This window comes from Dendrobates tinctorius, unplaced genomic scaffold (genome assembly GCF_039654945.1).
Source record: "Dendrobates tinctorius isolate UK_male_01 unplaced genomic scaffold, ASM3965494v1 ptg000156l, whole genome shotgun sequence".
Taxonomy (NCBI): domain Eukaryota; kingdom Metazoa; phylum Chordata; class Amphibia; order Anura; family Dendrobatidae; genus Dendrobates; species Dendrobates tinctorius.
The window spans coordinates 31,626,735-31,648,897 of NW_027361823.1; the positions used below are offsets into that span (position 1 = coordinate 31,626,735).

The following is a 22,163-nucleotide window of genomic DNA, read 5'->3' on the forward strand; positions in this document are numbered from 1 at the left end:
TACCCGGAGATGTTGGAGGTATGTATGAGGACTTACATCCTCCTATAAAAGGTTGAACTCATACTTCTTTATCACTGTTATTCACATCTTGAGCTCCATTAAGTTCTAACAATGCCATAGCGTCTGCCCTGACGTCAGATAAAGCATTCATACCTGCCATAAAACCAAGAGGTCCTATGACACACGGGGTCAGGTTTAGAGAACATTTTTATTCAGTTTCTACAGGGAAGAGGGTCCCCCGCCCTATCAATCAAGTAAGAGAAGTTTGTTGTGGCAGTAACGAAGAGTCTTTGCGATTTGCTGGATTAGAGAGTCCATCTTCCTGAACAAGGGGGAATCCACCGTAGGCTAATATTACAAAGAGAAGCCAGGTGGATATTGTGAGCAAATGCAACAGGGGTTTGGGGTTTAAATGAAAAGATAGACATGTCCGTTTTTCTTTGAATATGTATATACTTGCATTTATTTGCATCACCATGTTTTTTGTTGTTTTTAATTGTGTAATATATTCAATCTAGTGAGTGGGAGTGTTTTTTATGTCGGATGTTAGGACTCGTTCCCATACTTGCAAGTTGGGGTTTTAAGCAGTGTCCTCCAGTTGTCCATCATTAGGACTAGAGTTGAGCGAAACGGGTCGAAAAAATTCAAAAGTCGCCGACTTTTGGCATAGTCGGGTTTCATGAAACGAAACCCGACCCTAGGATGAGGTCGGCCACGAGGTCGGCGACTTACGCGCCAAAGTCGCGTTTCAAAAGTTTGTTTTGCGCTCTTTTTCAGCCAATCAGGATCCACGGACACTGTGGGCAACGTGATGACATAGGCACGGGTCACCACCATCTTTCAGAAGGGCATGCAAGTGATTGGCTTGCTTTGGTGGGCGTCACAGGGGGTATAAAAGGGCGTGCACGCCGACCGCCATCTTACTTCTGCCGATCTCAGTATAGGGAGAGGTTGCTGCTGATTCTGTAGGGAGAGCGTTAGGCAGGGAAGAAGACCAAAAAACTGCTTCTGCTGCTAGCGATTTTGCCTGCACAACACACCAGTCACTGTGTGTGCAGTGCAAGGGGAGGCTATATTGTGGTGTATCAGTGGTGTTGGTTGTTGGGCTGCCTTCTAAGGCTTCCTGACAGGCTGGCATTGCTGTTTACCCACTGCTCCGCAAACTGCTTTTTTAAAAGCAATCCAATCTCCCTTATCCTCTAGTCACTTAGGTCACAGCTGTGCCATCGAGCTTGTCACATAGCGCTCAGATATTCATTGGGCCTCACACAATCCAAAAGTGTCCAGTGTCCAAAAGTGTGTGCAGAGATTCAAAATCTCACTTATTCTCTAGTCACTTAGGTCACAGCTGTGCCATCGAGCCTGTCACATAGCGCTCAGATATCAGTGGGCCTCACACAATCCAAAAGTGTCCAGTATCCAAAAGTGTGTGCAGAAATTCAAAATCTCCCCTGTCCTATAGACACCTTGTTTTACATACTATATAGTTTGTTGGATTTTGTCTACATTTCTACCAAAAATGAGGAAGGCTGGTGGAAGAGGCCGTGGAATTGGGCGGGGGTTGGCAGCTGGTAATGATGGTGTTGGTGGTGGATCTGATGGTAGTGGCAAGAGCAAAATAGGACTGAATGCAGGAGGTGTTGAGCCTGCGTCATCGTCTGGCTACATAAGTCCTCGAACGCTTAGTTTTCTAGGAGTTGGCAAACCGCTTTTAAAGCCAGAGCTGCAGGAAAAAGTTTTGTCTTACATTGCTGACTCAGCCTCCAGCTCTATCGCCTCCTCTTCTTCAGTTGTAAAAAGTAAAAGCACTGAGTCGTCATTGGAGGCTCATGTTCATGAACCACACCTTTCCTTGTGTCCTTCACCCCAACCAAGATTGAAGGATGACGCAGGCCATACTACTGATTACTCCATGGAGCTGTTTTCACATACCATGCCTGGATTATCAAGTGAAATGGTGAATTACCCAGGCCAAGATGAATCTGACATGGAGTGCACTGATGCACAGCCGCTGATGGATGATTCTGCTGGTACATTCACTCAGAGCACTACATTGTCCTCGCAGTGTACAGAGCCAGATTCTGACCCTGATGAGACTCGGGTGCCCCTTCCCGCACACTATACCACCATACACGGTGACACAGAGGAAGGTGCACATGACATAGAAGAGGAGGTGATGGATGACCCAGTTGTTGACCCAGATTGGCATCCATTGGGGGAAGAGGGTGCTGCTTCCAATAGCTCAGATGAGGAGCATCCACAGCAGACATCGACATCGCAACAGCTGTTATCTGGCAGGCCCGGAGCACTCCAAAGACAGGTTCCAAACATCAAAAGAGTTGCTGGACAGCTTGTCCAGAGGGTCAAAAGATCACAGCGTGCTAGGCCGCAAAATGTCTGCCAAAGTAGGAAGAGTGCAGTGTGGCACTTTTTTGAACAAAATCCTCATGATCGGGCCAAGGTTATCTGTAAGAAGTGCGCAAAGACCTTTAGCCGAGGGAAAAATGTGAAAAATTTGAATACCAGTTGCATGCTTAGACATTTAACCAGCATGCACTTGCAAGCGTGGACACAACACCAAACCTCAAGTGCCACATGTGCAACTGATCACAATGAAGGTAGTCAGCAACGCTACATTGTTTCTCCCACTGTAAGCCCACCGGTTAGCACAGCAGCAAATGTTGAGGTGTCGTTGCAAGGCCACAGCAGTCAGGGAATCCCACTGTTATATCAACGAAAGACTGATTCTAGGCCATCAGAAAGAACACCAACTCCATCACCATCATCAACCCTCTCTGTCTGCCCTGTCCACCGCTACTTCCACCATATGCAGCTCTCAAGTCCAGCTCACCCTCCCAGACACTATGAGTAGGTCAAGAAAGTACTCAGTCTCTCATCCGCGTACACTGGGTTTGAACGCCCACATTGCCAAACTAATCTCGTTTGAGATGATGCCCTTTCGGTTGGTGGAAAGCACAGCTTTCCGCGAACTCATGGCCTATGCAGTACCACGCTATGACCTACCCAGTCGCCACTTCTTCTCTCGCAAAGCCATCCCAGCCCTCCACCATCATGTGAAAGACCGCATTGTCCATGCACTCAAGCAGTCAGTGAGCGGAAAGGTGCACCTCACAACTGATGCATGGTCCAGTCGGCATGGCCAGGGCCGTTACGTGTCCATCACTGCGCACTGGGTTAATGTGGTGGATGCAGGGTCCACAGGGGACAGCGGTGGTGGGACAGTGCTGCCTAGCCCACGGTATAGGAAACAGTTGGCTGTAGGCGTTCGACCCTCCTCCTCCTCCACCTCCTCCAGAAGCGAAAGCTCGTCCACAGAGCGCAGTCGTACGAGCACTCCATCTGCAGCTGCCACTGTTGCACACGATGTGTCCCCCTATCGAGCAGCTAGTGGAAAGCGTCAGCAGGCTGTGTTGCAGATGATGTGTTTGGGCGACAGACACACCGCCGAGGTGCTGGCCGAGTACTTGAAGCGACAAACTGAGTCATAGCTGGGCAGTGTACATCTTGAGGCAGGCAACGTAGTTAGTGATAACGACCGTAATTTTGTGGCAGCCATAGCCCTTTCAAAACTCAGCCACATACCTTGCTTGGCTCACACCTTGAAACTGGTGGTGCAGTGCTTCCTCAAAAATTATCCGGAGTTAACAGCCCTGCTCCAGAAGGTACGAAGACTGTGCGCGCACATCCGCCGGTCGCCTGTACACTCCGTTCGTATGCAGAAGCTGCAGCGATTGCTCCACCTTCCCAACCACTGCCTCATTATCGACATTGCAACAAGGTGGAACTCCACCCTGCACATGGTGGAGCGGCTGTGCGAGCAGAGGCAGGCCATAATGCATTTGTGGGAGGATACACGGCCAGGCACTTTGAGAGCAGACATGGAGTTGACAGGTGTGCAGTGGTCGAAGCTGAAAGACCTTTGTAAAGTCCTTCAGTGTTTTGAGGAATGCACACGGCTGGTAAGCGCAGACGACGCCATCCTAAGCATGAGCATCCCACTTATGCGTCTGCTCATGCAAACTTTGACGCACCTTAAGGAGCAGGCGTCTGCAGCCAATGTTGATGAGGAGGAAGAGGAGGAGGGAATCCTTGATGACATTCAGCCATTGTCTGCTCAGGGACCTCTCCTGGACGAGGTGGAGGAAGAAGAGGAGGAGGAGGAGGATGATGGAGATGATTACTTAGGGGAGTAGGATGCATCTCGTGGGGCAAGTGAAAATGTTGGCGTGGCAAGGTCTGGTACAGGGTTTGTGCGTGACTGGAGGGATGTGGATTTGCCAGAAAGTGCTCCTCCACCCAGCACTCGCAGTGCATCATTGACACCGGGAACATTGGCCCACATGTCAGATTATGCCTTGCAGATCCTAAAAAGGGACCCCCGCATTGCCAAAATGATGAACGATGACGACTACTGGTTGGCCAGCATCCTGGATCCACGCTATAAAGGAAAATTACAAAACATCTTGCCACAGGAGAACCTTGACCTAATATTGGCTAATAAACAAGCAACTCTGGTAAATCGGTTGCTTGAGGCATTCCCAGCACACAGCAGCGGTGATGGTTCTCACACGAGCCGTACGGGCCGGGGGCAGCTTGGCAGAGGTGTTTGTGGTGCACACAGCAGAAGTGGCGTTGGAGACAGGGGTTTCATGACAATGTTGTGGACTGATTTTTCAAATACCGCTCACACAACTGGTAATACTGCATCGATGGAAAGTGACAGGAGACAGCAGTTGTCAACTATGGTTACAAACTACTTTTCCTCCCATATCGATGTTCTCCCACACAGGTCATTCCCCTTTGACTATTGGGGCGCTTAACTGGACACCTGGCCTGAATTGGCCCAATATGCCTTACAGGAGCTCGCTTGCCCAGCTGCAAGTGTGCTATCGGAAAGAGTCTTCAGTGCAGCTGGATCAATCCTGACAGAAAAAAGGACCCGTCTGTCAACCCAAAATGTGGATGATCTAACCTTCATTAAAATGAACCACGCATGGGTTTCCAAGGATTTTGTCCCACCATCCCCTGATGACACATAGGGTGACAGAAAAATGGCTTGCTTTGGTCCACCTCTTCCTGGTACTTCACCTATTTCGCCTTTTGCATCAGCTGAATGTCCAACATCAACATATGCCACTTTCTAAAACTCCCTAACTGTGCTGCCTCCCCCCCCATGGCCGGGGTCACCACCTACCGCACGACACCGTGCGAGTGCCGTTGCCCTGGACAGGTGGGTAGGCCGACTCTTGGGCGCGGGCACTGGCACAGGGTCCCTCATAGTGCAATCAAGTGTCTCTGACGGTGGTGGTGCACACCCGCCGTCAGACACACCGCTGTACTATGAGGGGCCCAGTGCCAGTACCGACGCCCACGAGTGGGCCCCCCTTGCTTGGGCAGGGCCCCAGCATTTGCAATCTTTACCTCTCCCTGCTCCTCCGCTGTGTAATCTGGGCCGTCAAATCCATAATGTGCCTGACACCATCTGAGCCTGCCTCCTGAGACATATATTTTGAATGTGTACGCTATCCATACATGTTATCCAGGGATACGGTACCCTTTCTAACCTTTGTGCAATCACGTGCAATCCATTCTGGGCCTAACACCGTCTGAGCCTGCCTCATGCTGTATAGACATATATTTTGAATGTGTACGCTATCCATACATGTTATCCAGGGATACGGTACCCTTTCTAACCTTTGTGCAATCACGTGCAATCCATACTGGGCCTAACACCGTCTGAGCCTGCCTCCTGAGACATATATTTTGAATGTGTACGCTATCCATACTTGTTATCCAGGGATACGGTACCCTTTCTAACCTTTGTGCGATCCATACTGGGCCTAACACCGTCTGAGCCTGCCTCCTGAGACATATATTTTGAATGTGTACGCTATCCATACTTGTTATCCAGGGATACGGTACCCTTTCTAACCTTTGTGCAATCACGTGCAATCCATACTGGGCCTAAAACCGTCTGAGCCTGCCTCCTGAGACATATATTTTGAATGTGTACGCTATCCATACTTGTTATCCAGGGATACGGTACCCTTTCTAACCTTTGTGCAATCACGTGCGATCCATACTGGGCCTTACACCGTCTGAACCTGCCTCCTGAGACATATATTTTGAATGTGTACGCTATCCGTACATGTTATCCAGGCATACGGTACCTTTCTAACCTTTGTGCAATCCATACTGGGCCTAACACCGTCTGAGCCTGCCTCATGCTGTATAGACATATATTTTGAATGTGTACGCTATCCATACATGTTATCCAGGGATACGGTACCCTTTCTAACCTTTGTGCAATCCATACTGGGCCTAACACCGTCTGAGCCTGCCTCATGCTGTATAGACATATATTTTGAATGTGTACGCTATCCATACATGTTATCCAGGGATACGGTACCCTTTCTAACCTTTGTGCAATCACGTGCAATCCATACTGGGCCTTACACCGTCTGAACCTGCCTCCTGAGACATATATTTTGAATGTGTACGCTATCCATACATGTTATCCAGGGATACGGTACCCTTTCTAACCTTTGTGCAATCACGTGCAATCCATACTGGGCCTAACACCGTCTGAGCCTGCCTCATGCTGTATAGACATATATTTTGAATGTGTACGCTATCCATACATGTTATCCAGGGATACGGTACCCTTTCTAACCTTTGTGCAATCACGTGCAATCCATACTGGGCCTTACACCGTCTGAACCTGCCTCCTGAGACATATATTTTGAATGTGTACGCTATCCATACATGTTATCCAGGGATACGGTACCCTTTCTAACCTTTGTGCAATCACGTGCAATCCATACTGGGCCTAACACCGTCTGAGCCTGCCTCATGCTGTATAGACATATATTTTGAATGTGTACGCTATCCATACATGTTATCCAGGGATACGGTACCCTTTCTAACCTTTGTGCAATCACGTGCAATCCATACTGGGCCTAACACCGTCTGAGCCTGCCTCATGCTGTATAGACATATATTTTGAATGTGTACGCTATCCATACATGTTATCCGGGGATACGGTACCCTTTCTAACCTTTGTGCAATCACGTGCAATCCATACTGGGCCTAACACCGTCTGAGCCTGCCTCATGCTGTATAGACATATATTTTGAATGTGTACGCTATCCATACATGTTATCCGGGGATACGGTACCCTTTCTAACCTTTGTGCAATCACGTGCAATCAATACTGGGCCTAACACCGTCTGAGCCTGCCTCCTGAGACATATATTTTGAATGTGTACGCTATCCATACATGTTATCTGGGGATACGGTACCCTTTCTCACCTTTGTGCAATCACGTGTAATCCATACTGGGCGTGAGAACGGCTGGCGAGCTGTTAAGCAAGCTACAGCACCTGTCCAGACAAGTACAGGGATTCACTAGCGAGGAGACTTATTTGATTGTTTTCAATGTTGGGACAGCAATTTTTGGGGAGCACTATACTCTGGAGAATGATAGATGGGGCCCACCATACACTGGAACATTCCAAAGGTGGACATCAGACAATGGAGCAGCATTTACAGGGCCCATTATACACTAGAGCATTAGAAATGGGGCCCATTATGTTTGGAGCATTATTTGGGCCCTTAAGACAGTGGAGCTTCATCCATGGGGACCAACATATACTGTAGCATTATGTGGAGCTCATCATATACTGTTTCAAACATTATATGGGACCAATGATTCTGTATGGAGAAATAGATGGGCCTCGTCATGAGATGTAAAAAGTGAGGTATTTTTCATTGTACTATACCGCTATTTCTTTGACGTATCGGAGCATGATGAGTTGTGGTATGTGTTAAAGGGGCGCTCTTTCGCCCAGGGCACATGAAAACCTGGAGCCAGCCCTCCCCCCCCACAGTTTGTAGCCAAATAACCCCCATTTTTCAGTGCGTAACTTGTATTATGAAGTTAATTAAGGTTGACAAGCTTAAGAAAGAAGAATTGATGCTTTTGGCATTCAAATGGGCACTGTAGGTGTGTTTCCTGTCATCCTCTCACTGCCGACTTTTATTCCCCATTGACTTACATTGGGTTTCGTGTTTCGGGACGACCCCGACTTTTCCCTATAATCGGACGATCTTGCTCGACCCGACTTTTGGAAAAGTCGGGTTTCACGAAACGAAACGCGACCCTAAAAAAACAAAAGTCGCTCAACTCTAATTAGGACCCGTTGAAGCGCAGGAGCGTGAAACGGCCATTGTCCGTATCTTGCCCACTACTCCCGTGTCCATGCATTTTATCCTTCAATAAAGTTTCTACAGAAGAAAGGAGAGTGCCCTCCTTTTCTCTCTTTTTTTGCTGCACTGGTTTTTTTTTTTAATCGTCCTCAATTTTTCTGCAGATTCCTCTGTATGTGACATCAATTGTGTACGCAAGTATCAAAAAGAACTCTTTCTTCTCCTGGAAAAAATTGAAGGCGCAATGAAAAGTATCCTTGATTCAGAAAACCACAAGAAAATGATTAATGATATCTTCAAACAAATACAGTTGAAAACTAGTCAAATGTACATCAATGCTCAAGTATTTTCTGACTTAAAACAGTTTTGTGAAGAGTTTTTTAAACTTATGAAAGATGGGTTTATAACTAAGAAATTCATAATAGAAAATTTGACTAACAGCGAACATATCATAACCGCAATGATAGAAAGCTTCAGATGGAAAACTTATGGACAATTGGTAAAAAACAGAGACGGTAAGAATTGATAACGAGTTGAAAAAATTTTAAGTTTGTGCAATCAACTGCCACCAGGTACATGCCATTATAATTTTGGTATGGGATCATCTCTATAAAATCACTGGATTCTATCCCCTATCTTACATATCAGCAATTTGTTACATTTGTATTTCCGGTTTAGACACTGTTATTAAATACCATATTATCACATTACAAGATAACAGCAGTGGGTCATTTATTTCGAGGCACTACTACGAAGACTACTACGAAGAGCATCTTTGGCCCTGGACGAGCCAGCATTTTCATATAATACACTGAATATCTATATTTTATTGGTAGCATGTAATTTTTTGTAATTTTGTAATTTGGTGCTGCATGGAAATTTAACACATGATGCCAAGTTCTCGATATTATTCAATCGTACCATACAAAGTGGATTGCTGCATTTAATCAATTAAATGCTGCTGTCAGTATCTTTTAAGTCACACAATCCAGGTAGTGGAAATTTTTTGGCACTCATCGCTCCCCAGTTTCGCGATCATGAGATGACAATGGATGCCATGGCAGCCAGAGGCTTATTAAACACCCCCTTGGTTGCCTTCTCAATACTCGAGTGAAGCCCAGCCACAGCTTGGACTTCAAAATAAACCATCATTTTGCCTATTTACTGTTATATGGCAGGATACAAAACAAGCAATCAAAGGATCACAAGATCATGTCCGCTAAGGAGTCTAAAAAAAATTAAACAAAAAAAATATGAAAGTAAATATGAACATATTTGATATCACTGCATTAGTCCGATCTTTAATTATAAAATTATTGAACCCAGTCGGTAACTACATTAATGAAAATACAAAATTGCCGTTTTCCATTAGCTGCAAGCTCCAAAAACAGCTATAAGAAGTGGTCAAAATGTTGTATGTGTTAGGAGTGGCGGAAGGCACTAAATAAAAAATATAAATAAAGTGCCTTCGCCACTCGGGGTCCACCGTGCGGTAGGTGTAGATCCGCTGCTAGAGGGTAGCAGAGCACTATGGCGGTAATGTGCACAGGGTTCAACAAGCAGTCTCTGTTGTAGGCACAGAGCTGCTATAACCAATAATGAATAAAGTAACGCTGAGCCTGTTAGCAGCACAGAGATTCAGCGGCACACACACGGTAGTTGGTCACCGGAGTAGTTAAATATACAGGCACTATCTCCGAAGGACCTACCGTAGTACTTGTGTGCGAAGCGTCACAACCGCGGATGCACTAATAGGTTGCAACTGCAGCGCGGGAGGAAGATGCCGCAGAGAGGCACCACTAAAAACGCAGGCGCGGTGACAGGCACTAGCAGGTGTTGCTGTGGAGCAAGGCGTGCTGGCGCTGGCGCAATTACTGGCTAAAACACATTCCCTCACATATGCATATTTTCAGAGGGTAGGGGTTTCTAATGAGTCATTCACCAGATCATGCATCCATCAACAAACACACAGCAGCAAGTAAGACTATACTAGTGCATGGCGGAACAGCCATGCGCACTTTTCATAGCGAACGGGACCTTCCAGAAGTCTCCAGAACCCTGAGCAGAACCAATGGAATCAGGAGCAGGACCTGAGCACCTGACCTGAACTCCAATGGGAGATCGTCCCAGAAGCATGCTCAGAGAACGGAATGAAGGACTTAGCCTCCGGAGAGAGTTGCTGCTAAGCAATCTCCTCTGCAATCTCCTCTGCAGTGGACAAAGAGCAGGAGACTGCAGAATGTGAGGGTCTAGATTCCTGCATAGACAGGGCAGAAATCTGACACCTAACATTACTCCCCTCCTAGGGCCCCCCCCTCCCTGAACCCTCCGATCCACCAGCCTGTGCCCGACAGTGGCACAGGTCCCAGACTCGTCCAAGGATGAGCCTGATGTCCTGGTAGGTGAAACGGAAAACTGAGACACAAGGACGGCACCAGTGGAGGCCAGGTCGCCAGGTTTCAGAAAGGACACCCGGGAGTTAATGGGAGCGGGAGTTTCAGGCGAATGCCGCCGTGTATCGACGGCCGTCGCCACACTCCGTCTGGGAAGAGGTGCATGAGGTGCATGCCCGAATAAACCTTTTCACGTCCCGAGCTCTGTGCGGCCACCAATACGATCTGGCTAGAGACTTCGTGGTCTGCATATAGCCACGATGGCCGTCCGCATTGGACGCGTGTGCCCACGCGAGAATCTTGGGCCGCAGGCGAGGAGGGACAAAAGTCTCGCTGACCGACTCACAGTCAGACCACTGCGGGGCGCTGTCTTCCTGGGAAGCAGCGTGTAGATGTTGACAACCGCACATGGAGACTTGAGCTGGGCGTGTCTCAAAAATGGCGTGAGACACCTCCATGGGCTCTGGAGGTAGAACCTCTGGCTCGGGCAGCTCCAGAGGCTCAAAAAAAGTTGGGAGCCGGAGTACCTCTCCGCTTGGAGTGAGCACGCTCCAAACCTTGCTCCGAAAAGCGGAGGTCAATGTGAGTGGAGATGGAAATCAACTTCTCCAGAGTGGTAGGGATCTCTCTGTTAGAGAGAGCATCCTTCACGTGCTCCACCAAACCTCTCCAAAAAACGGGAATAAGTGCCTTATCGGACCATTCCAACTCGGACGCCAGTGTCCGAAAACAGACGGCGTACTGGCTAACATAGAGGGATCCCTGGGACAAGGCAAGCAATTGTAGAGAGGTATCATGGGTGACCCGTGGACCGAGAAAAACTTGCTTGATGGCTGTTAGCAAGTGGGCAGCGGTCCGAATCTCAGGGTCACCACGCTCCCATAAAGGCGTAGCCCATTCCAACGCCTTGCCCGACAGTAGGGAAATAATAAAGGCCACCTTGGCCCGCTCTGTAGGGAATTGCGCAGCCAGCAGCTCCAGGTGGATTGAGCACTGACTGATAAAACCCCTGCAGGAGGCGCCATCCCCAGAGTATCAGGCAATGGGAGGAGGGTAACTGTTGGCGCAAGGACGGACATGGACATACGCCCTACCGCATCTGTGAGTGCCTGTAGAGCAGCATCAGTGGCTTGTGCAGCTGCGAGAGCCCTCTCAAGCGTGGCCAAGCGACCCTCGAGCTGCTGCACACACTGTAGGATTTGCTGCTGTTCTGCCATCTCTAGCCAGACCCTGGCACTAGTATAATGTTAGGAGTGGCAGAAGGCACTAAATAAAAAATATAAAGTGCCTTCGCCACTCGGGGTCCACCGTGCGGTAGGTGTAGAACCGCTGCTAGAGGATAGCAGAGCACTAAGGCGGTTATGTGCACAGGGTTCAATATCACCCAGGTGCAACAAGCAGTCTCTGTTGTAGGCACACAGCTGCTATAACGAGTAATGAATAAAGTAACACTGAGCCTGTTAGCAACACAGAGATTCAGCGGCGCACACACGGTAGTTGGTCACCGGAGTAGTTAAATATACAGGCACTATCTCCGAAGGACCTACCGTAGTACTTGTGTGCGAAGCGTCGCAACTGCGGACGCACTAAGAGGCTGCAACTGCAGTGCGGCAAGGAAGATGCCACAGAGAGGCACCGCTAAAAACACAGGCGCGGTGTGACAGGCGCTAGCAGGTGTTGCTGTGGAGCAAGGCGCGCTGGCGCAATTACTGGCTAAAACACATTCCCTCACACATGCCTATTATCAGAGGGTAGAGGTTTCCAATGAGTCATTCACCAGATCATGCATGCATCAACAAACACACAGCAGCAAGTAAGACTATACTAGTGTATGGCAGAACAGCCATGCACACTTTTTATAGTGAATGGGACCTTCCGGAAGTCTCCAGAACCCTGAGCAGAACCAATGGAATCAGGAGCAGGACCTGAGCACCTGAATCCTGAACTCCAATGGGAGATCGTCCCAGGATTATGCTCAGAGAACGGAATGAAGAACTTAGCCTCCGGAGAGAGTTGCTGCAAAGCAATCTCCTCTGCATTGGACAAAGAGCAGGAGCCTGCAGAATATGAGGGTCTAGATTCCTGCATAGTCAGGGCAGAAATCTGACTCCTAACAGTATGCAAGTCAAAATGTTTTCAATGAAAATACCAGCTCACCACACAAAAAAAACAAGAAAAATGCAGCTTCATCAATAGAAAGATTAAAATGTTTTTTCACATTTCAGATCTTTTTTTAACTATTTACTGTATATACTCCTTTACGCCCCCTCGGCTTATACTCGAGTGAGGATCCCAGAAGATGGAGGGGGAGCATCAGCGGCAGAGGAGCAGGTCAAAGAAGCCTGTGTCTGCTGCTAAAGAGATGCTAAATTCTTTGTAATAGCGGGCACAGTAGTCGCAGCCGCTGGCTTCCTGCAGCAGCCGGACGGTCATGTGAGCCAGCTACTTAAGAGAGAATATTCAGTTCTCTCCACTCCCATGGAAGACAGCTGCAGAAAGCCGGCGGCTGACACGGTACGTGATACTAAATAGGAATGAATATTCACTGCCCTCCACGCACATAGTCCAGTCATGGAGAGCAGTGAGTATTCCGGCAGCTGTATTCTACTTGTCAGCAGGGCAGGGCATGACATCCCTGCCATCTGCTGCTTACAAGTATAAGGCTGGGGTCACACTAACCGACGCAAAATATGGTCCAAGTTTACATGCATAATACGGATGAATGACCCCTAAATTGTGCTCCGTATGTCATCCGTAAGCAAGGTGTGGTCGCGTATTTTGCGCATGTCAGCATCCGTATGTAATCCGTATGGAATCCGTATTGCGAGATTTTCTCGCAGGCTTGCAAAATGGACATTTAACGGTTTTGAGGCCTGCTAACTATTTAAATAATTAGCCTGCACCCTATTTATTGCCTCAGGAACAGGTGGCTGCCTCCATTCTGTCCATTTGTGACCTTGCCTTCACTAGGTGTGTTGGTGTTGTATGTGCAACATGGCAGACAGTCTGACTTTCAACACAACTGAGCAGGTTCTCTTCAACTGGCTTTTGACACGACGCTTTGGTCAACCATACCCAGTGATAGTGGAACCGCGGAGGAGGAGACGCATGTGGGTACATCCACTTTTGAGGCAACGACTCACAAGAGGTCATTTTCACCGCCTCTGTTCTTCTCTGAGGGAGCATCCTGCAAAATTCTACCAATATTGTCGCATGAGCCTTGCAACATTTGATCGACTCTTGGAGACAGTGCGCCCTGGGATAACCTTTCAGGACACAAGGATGTGCAAAGCTATATCTGCAGAGGAGCGACTTCTACTCACATTACGGTATGTACTACACAACCACATTCTCTATGTCCATGATGTGTTGCCAAAAGTATGTATTTATTGCTTCATGGACTAATTTTAATGCCCTCATCTTATTCCAGATATGTTGAAACTTACAGACCAGAATGTTATGTGTAATATGTACTGAATATCACTTAGTCATTGTGCAACCAAATATGTGTTTGTTAGTAGATCTGAAATCCTAACAAGTTTGGTATGTATGTACCTGTTTTTTTTTTAATTTGTGCATTCTAAAATGTCTCTTTTATGTTGTTCTTCAGCTTCCTGTCCACTGGCCTGTCTTATGCCGCCCTCCACCATGAGTTTCTGATTGGAAGATCTACCATTTCTGGCATGTCGACATGTAGTGAAATATGGTCAAGACTACATCAACTCGTCATGCCCGAGCCCAGGATGGAAGACTGGTTGAGGATATCAAGGGACTTTGAGGAGGAATGCCACTTTCCTAATTGTATTGGGGCCCTGGATGGCAAACATATCTGGGTGCGTAAGCCGCCGAACTCTGGCTTCCAATTCTTCAATTATAAACAATACTCTGTTGTATTGTTGGCTCTGGTCGACCCTCAATACAAGTTTATAATTATTGACATTGGGGCCTATGGAAGGACGGGAGACTCTCGAGTCTTCAATACTTCCATTATGGTTCGGCGGCTACGCACCAACCAGTTGGATCTACCCCCACCAGGCTCCACTCAAGAATCTGTCCCTTATGTCCTTGTGGCAGATGAGGCGTTTCAGTTAACGCGCAATGTCATGAGGCCATATCCCCAGCGCAACCTTGACCACGGCGCAGAATTTTCAACTTGCGCCTATCACGTGCTCAGCGACGGGTGGAGTGTTCCTTTGGCATTCTTTGTGCCAAATGGCGGGTACTCCAGTCTGCCATTCAGCTGAGTGAACAAAATGTTAATGAAGTAGTTAAAGCCTATGTGGTTCTTCATAAGTTCACCAGGATACATGATTGTTCCTCCTCTGCTGGTGTTGTGCGTGGGTTGGACAATGTGCGTAGGGCGAGACCACCTATCAACCCTCAATGTAGACCGCTCTCTGGGCTCAAAGTGCGTGATATTTTCACAAATTACTTTATGTCACCTGAGGGTGAAACTTCTTGGCAAGAGCATGCTTTGCCTATGTTATAATTTTTTGGTTTATGTGTGTCTATATATATATATATATATATATATATATATATATATATTTCTACCCCTTATGATTCTTTGAGTGTTTTTTTGCATTGGTAAGCGTATGTTAGTATGCTGACACTGTTTTTTACAATTGACACAGAGACGTTAAATGTAGTAGACAAATATTTACTGTTGGCTATTTTTTTTGTTGTTTTTTTCAAAGCCAAACATATTATTGCCATATGAGAACTGTGGTAATGGGCCAAATTGGCCTTTTTGCAGATGTCAACATTTGTTCAAAATAACATTTGCACACATACAGACAAAAATAACAACAAAACATTATGCCATACAAAAATGACTAAATTATAAATTTTGGATAGTTGGGGAAGGAGAAGGCAGAAGACCAGCCTGTGGTTGCTGCTGGCTACTTTGCCCAACATCGCCCTGTGTGGGGGCATACTGTTGCCCATGATGTGGGTAATGTACTGCCTCCTGGGATTGCTGTGGGTACTGATCATAGTGAGACTGAAGAGGGGCATCTTGTTGGGTCTGGTAGGACCATGCCTCATACCCACCAATATATCCATGTCGTCCCCAACCAGGTTGGGACCAGCCTCCAACACTGGGTGGGAACAAGTGGCCATATTGGTGAGGTTGGCTAGAGGCAGACATATGTGGCTGCTGTTGGGAAGGTTGGGTAGGGGGAGGAAGGGGGTGAGGTGTAGGCCCACGTATTTGAGGATCCTCAGAGCCTGCTTGAGCAAGCATGTGTGTGGGGTGTCTAAGGCGCATTAGATTTCTGGGTGAAACCTGCCACCTCTCCAGATATTCAAATAATTCATATGGGGTATTGGGGTGTGTGCAAGCATCAAGCAGGATCTGAAAACATCCTCGAATACGGAGCCTCACCTCATGGGAAAGGGCACAAAGGTAAAGGGCCAGGCTGCGCGAGTATGCCTCCTCGCCATCATCAGTATTGACTCTAGCCAAATAGTTGAGGACCACAGTGTCCACATTTGTACGTGTATCCTGGGCAGGGATCTGGCGCCTTCTTCTTCCTCGCCGGGATGGTCCAGCAGGCTGTGGTGAGGCCCGGATCTGGCCAGTTGGGCTGCTGCTCATGTTGCCCTGCTCCTCCAGTATGGCTGATGGTTCAGCAGCAGATGATCCTGGTTGTGGATATGGTCTTGGTGGTGGAGTTTGTGGCACAGGCACTGGGTTTTCCTGCGAGGATTCTTCACCCATGCTTCTTGTAGGGGGAGAAGATGGGCCAGCCACCTCATCCCCTACAGGATCAATGATGGGCTCTGTATCTGAGCCAGTTCCTCTCTCCGTAAGGTTGGAGTGAGTTCTGTTATGAAATAGAACAGAGCCAAAAATAATCAATATTTTTGGCCCTGTAAAGTATCTGTGTAATGTGGTGTGAGATATCTACTTACGGTCTCAGATCCAGAATAGGGGCGAGGAAGGAGAGGCAGTCATAATAAATGTATTTACGCTTTAGGTGGCCCGCATCACCACTCCTGGACCGCTGCTGACGTTCCCGCCTGTATTGATCTCGGATGCTACGCCACCGTCTCATCACATCTTCCACTGCAATGTGACAGGAAATATTCTCAATTTCACATATTTGATATGTCACATTTGCTAACAGTAGCCTAGGCATGTGGCCTTCTGGGGTGTGCTTTCTACCCAGGGTGGCATATATAATTGGGGCATCCAGGCCAGATACACAGGGTCACAGTAGTTCATGTATCAAGTAACTACACTTACTAACTTGGTAGGCTAGCAGGATGAGGAGCTTGTGGCCTGGGACAAATTATGGCAGTGTTAAACCATGGGTCACATCAAAATCTACCCGCCTCATGAGTAAAAAAGTAGAAGCACAGGAAGGGTGGAGGCTGATTCTATATGCATTTTTTGATGTGAGGTAATTTTACAGTTTTTGGGTTGTACTTACTCAGTTGCTGCTGCTCCTCACGTGGCCGATCACCAAAATCATGGAACATCTGGCGACATATGCGCCTCCATGACGCCTCCTTTCTTGCCCGGTTGGCATAATGGGCATTACGTTGGTCCCAGATTTCTGGCCGCTCCTGCACTAATACAATAAGCATCTCCACATTGAGGAAATATGGCACCATGACGCTGATGTACTCCGTGGAGGCGTACTTCCTGGATGTCTGGAGTGCTTTTTGAGCTCATTTGCATGTCTAGGCTTCATGGATTGGCCCATTTCCTGTCACCTGCCAAAAGACCTGCGTATTTCTCGCAAGTCACACGTGTTCCGTGTGTACTCCGTATTTTTTGCGCACCCATAGACTTGCATTGGCGTATTACGGGCGTAGTACGCTGACAATCGCAGCATGCTGCGATTGGCACGGACCGCAGAATACGGCCGAGAAATATACGGCTGTTGGGAGCAAACCCATAGAGAATCATTTGTCCGTGTGTAATGCGTGCTTTTAAAGCCTCTCACTCGTCCGTATTTCACTCTAGTGTGACCCCGGCCTAAAACAGCTGCTGGCAACGATACAAGATGCTGTGAGGAAGAGCAGGGATGATAAGAATAATAGATTTTTTTTGTTTTGTTTTTTTGATGGAGGCCATGAATACAAGGATAGGGATAAGGAGCCTTTCATATCATGATGGGGATGATAAACCACGCAGACCAGGATGGGGATGAGGAGCCATGCATACCAAGATGGGGATGAAGAGCCATACATACCATGATAGGAAAGAAGAGCCATTTACACCAGGATAGGGATGAGGAGCCAGGCATACCAGGATGGGGATGAGGAGGCCGTGTATACTAGGATAGGGATTAGGGGACAATGCATACCCGGCTTATAATCAATTCAATAAGTTTTCCCAGTTTTTTGTGGTAAAATTAGGTGCCTTGGCTAATATTCGACTATGTACGGTAAATAAAAAATCTGGAGAATTATTTTATGAAGTATTTCTTACTGCACAAAGAATTTGCAAAAACAAAACCCAAAAATCAATGACAGAATTGCTTTTTTTACCATTTCACTGCACTTGGATTTTTTCCCCATTTTCCACTGTATTACATAGTAAATATTAATGGCATTTTTTTAAAACTATTACTCGTCAATAAAAAACAAGCTCTCTTACAGCTATCTTGATGGAAAAATAAAAGAGTTATGGCTCTTGGAAGGGAGGGGGATAAATAGTTGGATAATGTAAATTGGTGCGTCTGGAAGTGTTAATATTCATTATTATCACACTGACAACCTATGGAAATATTTCTAACAAAAGGAAGTTGTAAAAAGTGGATGAACACTTTAATGTTCTTATTACTATTGAGGTTACACTAGAGAAGAGATTTCTAATGATATTTTTATTCTTTTTTCAGCGGACCGCATTTTGGAAGAACTGGAAAGCAACAACTGAACGTCAGCTTAGCATATCGGTTTATACATAGAGAATAAAGATCATGAAGCATTTTCTTTTGTGTAATTCTTTTATTTTTCCAACACTGTAATTACTGTTTTATGTGACACACTAAACAGGTTCTGAATTATAGATTTCTACCCAATTTCCTGGACTTCTTAGGCCTCTGACGTCACTGTGTTGGAGGCCCAGGAGTAGAATAAAGCAGGCCAAAGAGGAAGTAGACAAGGAAAGGCAAAAAGGGGAGGTGAGGAGGACCAGACAGCAGGTTGCAGGGGTGGACAGATAAGCCAGTTGGATGCCGCTTTCCTGAAGTGAATTGCCAAAAAGCCACATATTGGAGAATACAAATTTTTGCAAAATTCAAACAGAATTCAATTTTACTTAAGTAAATTTGCTCATCTCTACTAAATGTTTATGAAATGTGCTTTTGGAAACACAATCAAGATCCAATTCGCACAGCACATTTTTGGATTTAATATTTATTTTTATATGTATCATCAGTAGAGTTGAGCGATACCGTCCGATACTTCAAAATATCGGATCGGAATGGATCGGCCGATCTTTAAAAAAAGTATCGGTATCGCCGATGCCGATACCGGAAGTCCCATTCAAGTCTATGAGACTTCCGGTATTGGAATTGGAAAAACCCTTTCCTGCCCTTGTACAGCCTCTCGGGGGTCTGTACGGGCCTGCCGGGGGTCTGTGCCGGCCTGCCGGTGGGCTGTGCGGACTGCCCGGGGTCTGTACCGGCCTGCCGGGGGTCTGTGCCGGCCTGCCGGTGGTCTGTGCACCCTGTGGGGGTCTGTACCGGCCTGCCGGGGGGCTGTGCTGATGTCCGGGGGTCTGTGCAGGCATCGTCCGATGGGACTACAAGTCCCATCGGGCGATGCCTGCTACGATGACAGTGATTGACACATTAGCCAATGATGGGACAGTAGTAGTCCCATCATCCGGCTAATGTGTTAAATGTAAAAAAAAAAAAAAATACTACATACATACAGTCATATGTAAAAGTTTGGGCACCCCTATTAATGTTAACCTTTTTTCTTTATAACAATTTTGGTTTTTGCAACAGGTATTTCAGTTTCATATATCTAATAACTGATGGACTCAGTTATATTTCTGGATTCAAATGAGGTTTATTGTACTAACAGAAAATGTGTAATCTGCATTTAAACAAAATTTGACCGGTGCAAAAGTATGGGCACCCTTATCATTTTCTTGATTTGAACACTCCTAACTACTTTTTACTGACTTCCTGAATCACTAAACATAGTAAGGAAATGGAAGAACACAGGTACAGTTCTTGTTAAGCCCAGAAGTGGCAGGCCAAGAAAAATATCAGAAAAGCAGAGAAGAAGAATGCTGAGAACAGTCGAGGACAATCCACAGACCACCTCCAAAGACCTGCAGCATCATCTTGCTGCAGATGGTGTCACTGTGCATCGGTCAACAATACAGCGCACTTTGCACAAGGAGAAGCTGTATGGGAGAGTGATGCGAAAGAAGCCGTTTCTGCAAGCACGCCACAAACAGAGTCGCCTGAGGTCTGCAAAAGCACATTTGGACAAGCCAGTTACATTTTGGAAGAAGGTCCTGTGGACTGATGAAACAAAGATTGAGTTGTTTGGTCATACAAAAAGGCGTTATGCATGCGCTGTATTGTTGACCGATGCACAGTGACACCATCTGCAGCAAGATGATGCTTCAGGTCTTTGGAGGTGGTCTGTGGATTGTCCTCGACTGTTCTCACCATTCTTCTTCTCTGCCTTTCTGATATTTTTCTTGGCCTGCCACTTCTGGGCTTAACAAGAACTGTACCTGTGTTCTTCCATTTCCTTACTATGTTCCTCACAGTGGAAACTGACAGGTTAAATCTCTGAGGCAACTTTTTGTATCCTTCCCCTGAAAAGCTATGTTGAATAATCTTTGTTTTCAGATCATTTGAGAGTTGTTTTGAGGAGCCCATGATGCCACTCTTCATAGGAGAATCAAATAGGAGAACTACTTGCAAGTGGCCACTTTAAATACCTTTTCTCATGATTTGATACACCTGGCTATGAAGTTCAAAGCTCAATGAGGTTACAAAACCAATTTAGTGCTTCAGGAAGTCAGTAAAAAGTAGTTAGGAGTGTTCAAATCAAGAAAATGATAAGGGTGCCCATACTTTTGCACCGGTCAAATTTTGTTTAAATGCAGATTGCACATTTTCTGTTAGTACAATAAACCTCATTTGAATCCAGAAATATAACTGAGTCCATCAGTTATTAGATATATGAAACTGAAATAGCTGTTGCAAAAACCAAAATTGTTATAAAGAAAAAAGGTTAACATTAATAGGGGTGCCCAAACTTTTACATATGACTGTACATACTACATGCATGCTACATACATACTACATGCTACATACATAGTACATATTTACTACATGCAAGCTACATACATACTACATGCTACATACATACTACATATATACTACATGCATGCTACATACATACTACATGCATGCTACATACATACTACATATATACTACATGCATGCTACATACATGCTACATACATACTACATACATACTACATGCATGCTACATACATACTACATGCTACATACATACTACATATATGCATCATACATACTATAATGCTACATACATACTACATACATATATGCATCATACATACTACATGCTACATACATACTACATACATACTACATATATACTACATGCATGCTACATACATACTACATGCATGCTACATACATACTACATGCATGCTACATACATACTACATGCATGCTACATACATACTACATGCTACATACATACTACATGCTACATACATACTACATACATACTACATATATACTACATGCATGCTACATACATACTGCATGCATGCTACATACATACTACATACATACTACATATATACTACATGCATGCTACATACATACTGCATGCATGCTACATACATACTACATGCTACATACATACTATATACTACATGCATGCTACATACATACTACATGCTACATACATACTACATATATACTACATGCATGCTACATACATACTACATATATACTACATGCATGCTACATACATACATGCTGCATACATACTACATGCTACATATATACTACATACATACTACATACATATATACTACATGCATGCTACATACATACTACATGCTACATACATACTACATACATACTACATATATACTACATGCATGCTACATACATACTACATAATAGTTCACTTGTGGGGGGTTTTCACTGTTTAGGCACACCAGGGGCTCTCCAAAAGCAACATGGCGTCCAATCTCAATTCCAGCCAATTCTGCATTAAAAAAGTCAAACGGTACTCCTTTCCTTCTGAGCTCTGCCGCGTGCCCAAACAGTGGTTTACTCCCACATATGGGGTATCAGCGTACTCAGGACAAATCACACAACAACTGTGGGTGTATGATTTCTCCTGTTTCCCTTGTAAAAATTAAACATTTGCGGGCGAAAAGATCATTTTTGTGGAAAAAAAATGATTTTTTATTTTCATGGCTCTATGTTATAAACTTCTGTGAAGCACTTGAAGGTTCAAAGTGCTCACCACACATCTAGAAAAGTTCCCTAATGGGTCTAGTTT

At 45.8% G+C, this 22,163-nt stretch overlaps 1 long non-coding RNA gene across 1 annotated transcript in view; it reads left to right on the plus strand.

Moving 5' to 3' along the window:
• The window catches only part of LOC141051369 (uncharacterized), a 30,642-nt gene extending 12,076 nt beyond the window's left edge, over positions 1-18,566 (plus strand). Inside the window, exons 2-3 of the long non-coding RNA XR_012220636.1 lie at positions 8,394-8,744; positions 18,476-18,566. This is a non-coding gene — a long non-coding RNA (uncharacterized lncRNA). The remainder of the gene's footprint in view (positions 1-8,393; positions 8,745-18,475) is intronic.
• The last annotated feature ends 3,597 nt before the right edge of the window (positions 18,567-22,163 follow it).